The 9,597-nt window shown below is 38.3% G+C and overlaps 1 long non-coding RNA gene across 3 annotated transcripts; it reads left to right on the top strand.

The window, feature by feature from the left end:
- The first annotated feature begins 5,826 nt into the window (after positions 1-5,826).
- Positions 5,827-9,340, top strand: LOC132599480 (uncharacterized). 3 transcript variants are annotated; one of them, XR_009566837.1, is made up of 6 exons: positions 5,827-6,208; positions 6,287-6,343; positions 6,846-7,015; positions 7,082-7,159; positions 8,682-8,813; positions 9,012-9,340. It is a non-coding gene; the product is annotated as an uncharacterized LOC132599480 (long non-coding RNA). The 3 variants fall into 3 exon arrangements; XR_009566836.1 differs by lacking the exon at positions 6,287-6,343; XR_009566835.1 differs by having other exon boundaries at positions 5,827-6,343.
- Positions 9,341-9,597: the final 257 nt, after the last annotated feature.

Genomic DNA, 9,597 nt, shown 5'->3' with positions numbered 1-9,597 from the left:
GAAATTTTGAGGCCACAGATGAATTCGTAGCACGTTTTTAAGTGTGTTTGCATGTTTGTTTTGTATCTGTGGGGCCTCGAGTGATTGTCGGATTTCGGGTTGAATCTTGTCAAAAATCAGGATTTTCTGGTATCTGGTGTCCGCTCCAGCGACACCAGACTCGCGGCAGCGGTCCCACTATAGCGAGGGACCGGCCGATGTAGCGATAGTGTCATTAATGGCGATTTGAGAACCGCAGTGGCGGCTGGTGGGGATTTAGGGTGAGTCGCTATAGCGGGCCCTTGTCCGCCATGGCGAGCTCGCTGCAGCGGATGACGGGTGGTTTTTCTATTTCTTTCTTAAGTTAAAACCCTTGAACCCTATCATTTCCCTTCATCCAGCTTTAATCCAGCAGACAGTGGAGAAGATCAAGCTTATCCAAGATCGATTGCTAACAGCCCAAAGTCGCTAGAAATCCTATGCGGACAATCGTCGACGGAACTTGGAATTCAAAGTTAACGATTGGGTATTTTTGAAAGTGTCACCAATGAAAGGTGTGATGAGATTTGGCAAGAAGGGGAAGCTTAGCCCCCGGTATGTCGGGCCTTACAAGATTGTGCGCAAGGTAGGCCAAGTAGCCTACGAGTTGGATTTGCCTTCAGAGTTAGAGTCAGTGCACCCAGTGTTTCATGTATCAATGCTTCGGAAGTGTGTGGGAGACCCTTCCAGAATTGTGTCTGTAGACGATGTCCAAGTTACCGAGAAACTGCCCTATGAAGAGGTACCCATTTCCATTTTAGATAGGCAAGTTTGAAGACTTAGAACCAAGGACGTAACTTCAGTTAAAGTCTTGTGGAGAAATAATAACAGAGAGGAAATGACTTGGGAAGCAGAGGAAGATATGAAGTCTAGATATCCGCACCTATTTCCACTCCCAGAAGAGTTCCGGACAGAGACACCAGCACCTTCAGGTATGTAATGCTTCTTTGAATGACTTTTTAGTCGTGTGTGTCCAATATGGGCATTGATGCTGTAGCCCTGTGAGGCATTGTATATTTTGGATTATTGTGACAGGATGGTAGTGGTACAATTACAGGGAAAACTCTGGTAGAATTTTCATAGAAATCCCTAAAAGCTTAACATTCGAGAACGAATGTTCCTAAGGGGGGAGGAATGTTACACCTCATAAATTTGTACATTGAGATTCGCTAGGTGTTAGTTATTCAATCGTGGACATTGGAGTCACCTCCAAAGATATATGAGATCATATGTGCTTAACTTATGACTATGAGGGGCAATTTGGCCCAACTTGGAGGAAAGATGTCTTTTAGTATATGAGGAGTTTTAGAGCAAAGCAAAAGCCTAAAGTGAAGTTCAGGAAGTCTAGTTTCCAATGAAATAAACCGTGCATCGATCGGATATTGGGATCAAGCGTTATGATCATTTTAAGGCAGGCTGCCAGAGCATGGATTAACTCTGCGCGAACACGCCTGGGGATGGCGCGAACGCGCAGAGGAGCCAGGGGACGACTCAGCGCGAACGCGCTGAGTAATTTTTAAGTCGGTTTGGACAGACTCTGGAATATTTTAAAAGGGGGCTCACCCCTCATTTCCATTCCAAACACCCCAGAATCCTCTCCAAATTTCTGGAATTTTCCTCCAACTTCCATACATCAAATTTTATCCCAAATCAAGTTTAATCTCCGGATTTAGGTTCCGACAGTGTATAGTTGCGGTTATAATATCTTATTGCAGTGAACCTTGGCTGGAATTCAAGGTGGATATTGAAGATATCGCGGTTTTAGCGAGAGTAAGGCATGAATCTTCCTTTATTGGTATTGATTTAGGTTTAATTACAGAGATAAAGTTATTAAATAGTTGTATAACGAATTTGTTGGTTGAAAAATTGGATAAACATCGTGTGGGATGTTTATGGAATATTTTGGTATTGAGGATGATGTTATTGGTGTTGCTGTTGTTGTGGTTGTGTTGGTTGCTGAAATTATGATTTCGGGCTAGGGATATAAACGGGGGAGATGCTGCCCGAATTTCGGCAGATTCTAAAGGAGTTTGATTTAAAGACTTGAGATAAGCATATAACGATAAGTCTAACGGTAGTATAATTTTTCTTGAATGTAGATTTACAAGTTCTGGAGAATAAGCGTTAATTCATAGGAGATCAATCAGGTATGTTAAGGCTAGTCCCTTTCTTTGAAAGGCATGACTCCTATATTATGATTTCCTCTCTATATTTCCATGACCTTCTTACATCCCAAAAGTTGAAAGTTAAAGATTCTTAAGATTTTCTTATGAGAAAGAGATGAGATGTGTTCTATAATAACGATGATGATGATGATGATGATGATTCTATTTCTAGAAGTTCCAAAGCTACGATTTTAATGCTATTATGAGATTATCGAGTTCATGTTATGATTTTTTTGAATTGCTCATTATTGTTGATCTCACCTTATGAATTGTTCCTTCATGGTGAGATATAACGATGATGATTATTCCATAATATAAAGCGGAGGTTACCGACCTTACGGCACTCCGATAGAGTTTTAATAACACTGTGCCTACATAGCCGGGCCGTATAACACCGCGCCGCCCAATAGACAGCCGGGAAGACACACTACTGCAGTGGGCAGCTTATGCCCCGGACGTGTGCTAATGATGATAACACCGTGCTTTAATGGCCGGGCAGCATAATACCGTACCTATATGGTCGGGCAGTTTACTTGTATATATTTATAATGTTGTTTTAAAAAGTTAAAGCCAGCATGCATGACATCCGCCTTAAGAGGCAATCAGATGTACAAGTTATCTATTTCTCATGTTATGTTCTATATTTCTTGTTATGGTATTATTCATGCCTTACATACTCAGTACATTATTCGTACTGACGTCCTTTCTTGTGGACGCTGCGTTCATGCCCGCAGGTGGACGGATAGACGAACCTGCCCCTTAGGAGCTTTATCAGCAGAGTTCCAGAAAGGCTCTAGTTGTCCCAGAGCTGTAGCTTATTGGTACTTCCCTTTTGTGTATGTACTTGGGCATGTACCTAGATATTTCGCAACTTCGTCAGTACATATTGTTGTATAGCATTTAGACAGCCTTGGCGGCTTATGATTATGGGCATGGTTGCTGGTGATTACATAATAATGTGCCATTATATTGTGATACTCGTCCTTACAAAGTATGATGCATATGAGCTAGCTTAAGGCCCACATAGAAATGATTATGAAGTGTGTGTTCAGAGGTACTCGGTAGGCCAACTCCGGGTGCCCGTCATGACCCTCCAGCTGGGTCGTGACAGATATTGTGATTGAGATATGTGTCCATGTGTGGCACCATCGATTCTTATATTCTCGTTGGCATTGTTATCATGCATTCACTCATTTATACATATATTGGGATCAGGTTGCGCGCCGCAACACTTACTTGGATCGGGTTGCACTCACCGCAACACTGACTGGGATCGGGTTGCACGTTCCGCAACATTGACTATTGGATTGTGCTATGCGCCACAGCAGGTACACGGACTTAGCGGTCCCCCATGGGTCATGACTGTCGAGGCGATGAGATATTCCGCCCGAAGCGTGTGTATATCACTGCATTTACATTGCATTCATCTCATTTTTACATATGGTATTGTACTTGGACTTGTTGGTTGATGTTGGTGATACATGGAATTGATAGTGATTCTTGAGATTATGCTTTAGACTTATAGTAGATTTTGAGGAGATCTGCTAGACTTGGTAATTTGGTATTGGATTTAATACTTTAGACTGCGTTGAGTTATATCTGATTCTGAGCATGTCTACTTTTTCAGTCTCTTTCTTATGCATATGTTATCTAACTATTGTCGGCCTATGATGCCTACTCAGTACGCGTTGTTGTACTGATTCTATCTTGCTGCATTCTTTTCTGAGTGCAGAGTTCATGATCGGTTCAACTTCTTCGCTTCGTGACTGAGTCCCGAGGCTTGTTTAACTAGCATTTCAGGGTGAGCACTTGGATGAATTCGCTGCCCGGATGACTCTTATCTATTCCCGTCTTTATATTCTCTCATTTAGACAAACAATAGAAAGCTATATTGCTCATACCTTGCCCATGATTTCGGGTATTTTATCTTTTCATTTACTAATCCTGACGATTGTGATAGGGTTTTAATAGGAGGCGCTTACTAATTTCATAACATACCATTCATTGTCGAGAACTAGCAAACTGATTTTGAATTTAATTCGGACTGCTTAATTACAATTCCTTTGTAGGTGATTTTCCCAGGCTTACTAGTTGGGTATTGGTCTACTGAAGCTCTAAGCATGATTGCTAGTTCTGTAGGTCGTCCATTATACACTGATGCTATGGAATGAATTTCCTATGCTCGATTCTTAGTTGAAACTGATGCCTCTCAACCACTTGTGGATTCTATTGAGATCAATAAATCCACTGGTGTCATACATCAGAATCCAGTGAGACAATCCCCACCTGAACCAGCTATGCCAATTGCTCTTGCTACCAGTGTCAATAGAGTTTCTGGCTCCCAGAGGAAGTCCACAATGCTGTATCTAGGCAACCTGGGATTGCACACAATCCCCATGATCATAGCAACTTGAAATATTAGAGGGCTAAATTAGCCCCTAAAGCAGGAAGAGCTGAAACTTTATCTGTAAAAGCATAGAGTAGAAGTTTTTGGTTGTTTGGAGACTAGAGTTAAGGAACACAAATCACAGGGGATTCTGAGGAAAGTAGCACAAGGCTGGAGCACTTGTTACAATTACCCTATGGCAGAGTTTGGTTGTTTTGGAAGCCCCACATACAACTACAAATCTTACTGGTTAGAGAGCAGTTCATTCACTGTCATGTAGGGGACCTTGCCACTTCTTTTGCTATGGACTTTACTATTGTATATGCAAAAAGTGATGCCCAACAGAGGACTATACTATGGTATGAGTTAAATCAGTTGGTGCACACTATTCAAGGAGCATAGCTACTAGCTGGGGATTTTATCTTTGTTCTATCTACTAAGGATAGGATTAAATCTCCAGTCACACCAGCTGAAACACAGGAAATTAGAGATTGCATTGATACACTCCAACTCACTCCAATTCGATCTAAGGGATAGCATTTTACTTTTTGCAATAAGCAACAACAAAATGATAAGAGTTTACTCAAAAATTGACTAGGCTTTTGGGAATATGCTTTAGTTGCAGAACTATGGACATGTGGAAGTTGACTTCCTCAATACTGAAATTTCAGACCATTCACCAATCTTTGTCCAGTATAAACTTCAATTGAATCTACACCGCAAGCCATTAAAGCTATTTAAGACTGTGATGCAACACCCAGAATTCAAGAGTATTCTGACTTCCTCATGGTCTCAGTCATTTAGAGGGACAATGATGTTCCAACTTAGCCAAAAGCTTAAGCCTAAAGAAGAATCTCAAGGGGCTCAACTCATACTTGGCTTCCTATGCCCAAAAGCTTCAATAGGCTAGGGAAATTACTCAGGCCAAGTTATCAAGCTTACCTCTAGACAAGACAATTATTGAGGAAGAGAAGCACTTACTGATGTATATTATTAAACTAGTTTCTCGACACGTGCATTGTACGTGTATGCCGAATTATACAGTATTTTGTAAAATAAAATTAATATAATTTAAATAGATCCTAATATTGTTGCACAAGTCATTTGAAGGGTCTAAAATTTAAGTAACATGATAGAAGCATTTTACTTCAAAACTAACTTATTCGGGGAAGTATAAATATACTTAACTTCTTGTTGATATACACACACAGGTGGGGCGGGGGGGGGGGGGGGGGGGGGGGGAGTGAGCAAGGGAATAAGAGAAACGTAAATGACAAAAAGGATTTGACAATATAATTATATGCGAATAGCATTTTGGTGCTAAAGCATTCAAGTAATCTTCTTCTTGATAGTAGTTGTTTGTAACATCTTTTGCAAAGTCAAAACTAATACTAATATTTTACATTTTTTTTTAAAACTTTTAACTATAATAGAAGGGTGAGTTATGGACTGAGATCGACATGTCAGTTTTGTGTCTTTAAAATTCATGTCGAGGGTGTTATGGTAATTTCACTTTAAATCCACTTTACCATGTCTCTAACAGTTTGCCGACTTCCAAACAAACCCATGTCTTAGTTTGCCCGCTTCCAGAAAATACTCGGAGTTTTTTTCACCCCTTCAACTAGTTTTACAAGTTCAAGTATGTTCCTCTTAAGTTTTTGTCGAAATCTTCTATTTCTACTTCTGATCTTTTTTTACATTTTCAAGTTCTCTTCAGATTTCTCATTTTCGTGGTTGAATTTCATGGCTATTGAAGGAAAGATAAAACTTTTAGGTGAGATAGATTATTGTTGTAATAGTATTTGCTTTAGAATTCTTTTCGCATTTCACAAATGTCCGTTCAAATTATGTTTATACCCAATTTGATTGCTTTTTTTTTTGTTGTTTCGGACGATAAAAAAGTAACTTTTGGTTTTCATCTCCTGTCTTTCGTCCATTTCCATCTTTTGGACCTATTTGTGGAGATATAATAATTTAGTGCTAATCGTGGAGTTCTTGAACTAATTTTTGTGCAAGGTTGTATTTCCCACATAGGATAGTATGTCTGCAACTCATTAGTAAATTCATTAAAAGCTATCATCAGCTAATGCCAACTCTTTACCTAACAAAAAATATTTTTTCTCTGAAGTAGATAGTTGCTTGATTGGGGCTTTTTGAACTTTGTTAATTGTTACTCAGAGTGGTAGACTTGAGAACTTTTTGCAGTTTATTGAACTGTGCGGCATTTATGCATATTCCTAAATAGTAAGTCTATTTCTAATTTCAATGTGTTTCAGGGCATAAGTATTCACAAGCTATTGCTCTGTACATACAAGTGATTGAGTTGAATAGTGAGAATGTGGTGTATTGGGCTAATCGTGTGTTTGCTCACACCAAATTGAAGGAATATTGCAGCATAATATAGGACGGAGCCAAAGCTATTGAAATTGTCCCCAAATATTCAAAGGTTTGTTTCAAATTGTCAAAATATTAGAAAAGAATTGTGCTTACTTTTTTATTGTTTTCGATGTAGGTTGTTTCTGGTGCTGTGGGCTTAATTTCTGATGGTGATCGGGGTTGCATGGTGATCGCACTCAAGAATTTTCAACAGGTTGGTATTGTTTTTGAACATCTTAAGTCGTATCAGCTGCATATTGCTGGTGTATAATCAAATTGTTGTTATTTTTTATTTTAAAGCTTAATTACAAAATATATCTTGAGAACAACATTGCTTATGTAACTAGCTAACACATTTAGAAGAGAAAATAATGCCATACCAGTGACATTGTTCGTGCATTATGTTATTTGTGACCTTTAAGATTCCTTGTCAATTCTAGGCTCCAGCAACTTCCAGATGTACTAGATAAGTTATCTAGAAATACTAATAACATTTTGCCATCAAATTTAAGTTCAATGACATTTAGTTGTAGCAGGTTAAGGTATGACCAATCCCACCCTTGAACATCTGAAGAGATTTTTAGGCAGAATTGGCATAATTATTATTCTTTTCTATTTCCATTTATAGAAAGAAGTTATATGGTTGATCCTGGTTGGTTGTTAGAGCAGGTCATAGTTGTGGAACTTTTAGTTGCAAATCAGTAAAATTGTATAAAAAACTTTTTGCTGTTCTTGATTCAACCTACCAGCTCCTAAGTCACGTAGAATATTAAGAATTATAATTTAGCAATTAGAAAGGTGAATTATAAATGGAAGTTTGATATGCCCAGAAAAAAAGAAGAAGAAAAATCTGTAATAAATTTGTTAATTGTATGTTATCCATTGAACTATTAGCTTTGACACCTCTATAGATTTTTCCCCAAACCATATCACTTGTTACGAACATATAAAACAGGATCACAATAAGGTAGAGTGATCTCCTCCAAAAGCCTTAGATGATTCTTCTTTGTGAAGCCAAACCATTGGAGCAATGTTTCGGAGAAATCGCATATGGTCCACTTTCCGGGCTTAACCACAGTTGCGAGGTATCAAGTTTGCAACACTAGGAAGTATTATGGCCCACTTTTTGTAGTGCAACTTTAAATTTTAGACTTTTGTTCATGTCAGGGTTCGAACACGTTACTTGCACCTAACCCATACTTCATGAACTGCATCCTTACCTTTCACCAAAGCTCTTTGGGCATATCATTCGAGCAATGTAGGAGCAGGCTATCATGGTACTACTCTGTCCTGGTCCGATCTTGTTTAAATGCCATTGTGGGTCTTGGTACTCGACTAACCCATATTGCTGATATTTTGAACAAGAAAAAAAAAAACAATTGAGGTGTTCCTAATTTGGGTTTCTGCTAAAGAAAGTGAAATGCTGCTAGCTTCGGCTATCAATTTAAAATGGCCAGGAACTCTTGGATATAATGCAGTTGACTTCTATATGGCGTGAAAGTGACTATAATCAGGATGTTGACCTTGGTCTATAATCAGGATGTTGAACTTGGTCTACACTAATAAAGAGAGAACATAGACTTTGAATAAAAAGCAATTGTGAAAGCATCTATTGATGACAATAAATGTGTTAAATTTTCTTCTACGAAGAGTAAAATGTGGCTAATCTTGGTTGAGTAATTGATTTGTACTGAAGTTTGTTTGGCTTCATCTTATTTTCGATTCTTTCTTTCCAGGTGGTGCTACACCTTCTCACTCGGGAATTGGTAACTTTAAGTTCCTGTCCCCTGCCAAGATCAGCTGAAATTTTCAATGCGGGGAGTGATGAGTGATGAATTCAAAAATCTGGAAGATGGAAAGATCAAAAGGTTTATTATTCAATGTTGGGTAGAGAAGTAGATAATATTGATCAGTTTATCTTATTATCCCTCTTAGATGTTGACTGTAATTGAACCTTCGAAGAAAAATCAAAAGAATGAGTCATACCAAATTATAATCATTCTAAAATAACTATTCCTTTATAATCGTTCTAGAACAACTTCTTTAAACTACTCCTTGCAATGCAGGCATGGAACAACCCATGACAAGCTGGATTGGTTGACATAGCGACACTTGAAAGGCTCAAGACTCTCAGTCCTTCCTACTATTTTGTCGAGTAAAAAGGGTGTGCACTATGCTAGGAAATAATAACATGAAACTATGTTTCCTTGGTAATAGTGATTACCATCATTTAGCGAATTCATGAGTAGAAATCGCAAGACAGGAAAGGTGTAATCCACTTTGAAGCTTATTTGATTTTCGGGCTTTTTCTTTTTTGTACACATGACAGAAATTATACAACGAAGACTCGGTCAGATAAGATGGGCTCATTTAGTTATTTTGATTTCAATACTGACATTTGTGTTTACTATTATTAGTGTAATTGAAAAATTAAAGGAAAAACAAGTTGGGCCTGTGCTATGCACGGGCATTATCCATATAGTTCACCAAGAAACTTGACTATCACTATTTTGTATAGTTGATCTACATATTCATTTTCCTATATTAAATATTTATATTGCAGAAATATTTTGCAACACTAAAAAGTATAATATAGATAAGTCTTTTTTCCAACACAAATTTCAAGCCTTATACAATATCTAGACATTGTAG

This window comes from Lycium barbarum, chromosome 6 (assembly GCF_019175385.1).
Source record: "Lycium barbarum isolate Lr01 chromosome 6, ASM1917538v2, whole genome shotgun sequence".
NCBI classification, from domain to species: Eukaryota; Viridiplantae; Streptophyta; class Magnoliopsida; order Solanales; family Solanaceae; genus Lycium; species Lycium barbarum.
The sequence above is the reverse complement of the archived record's forward strand: the minus strand, read 5'-3'. Positions and strand labels throughout refer to the sequence as shown.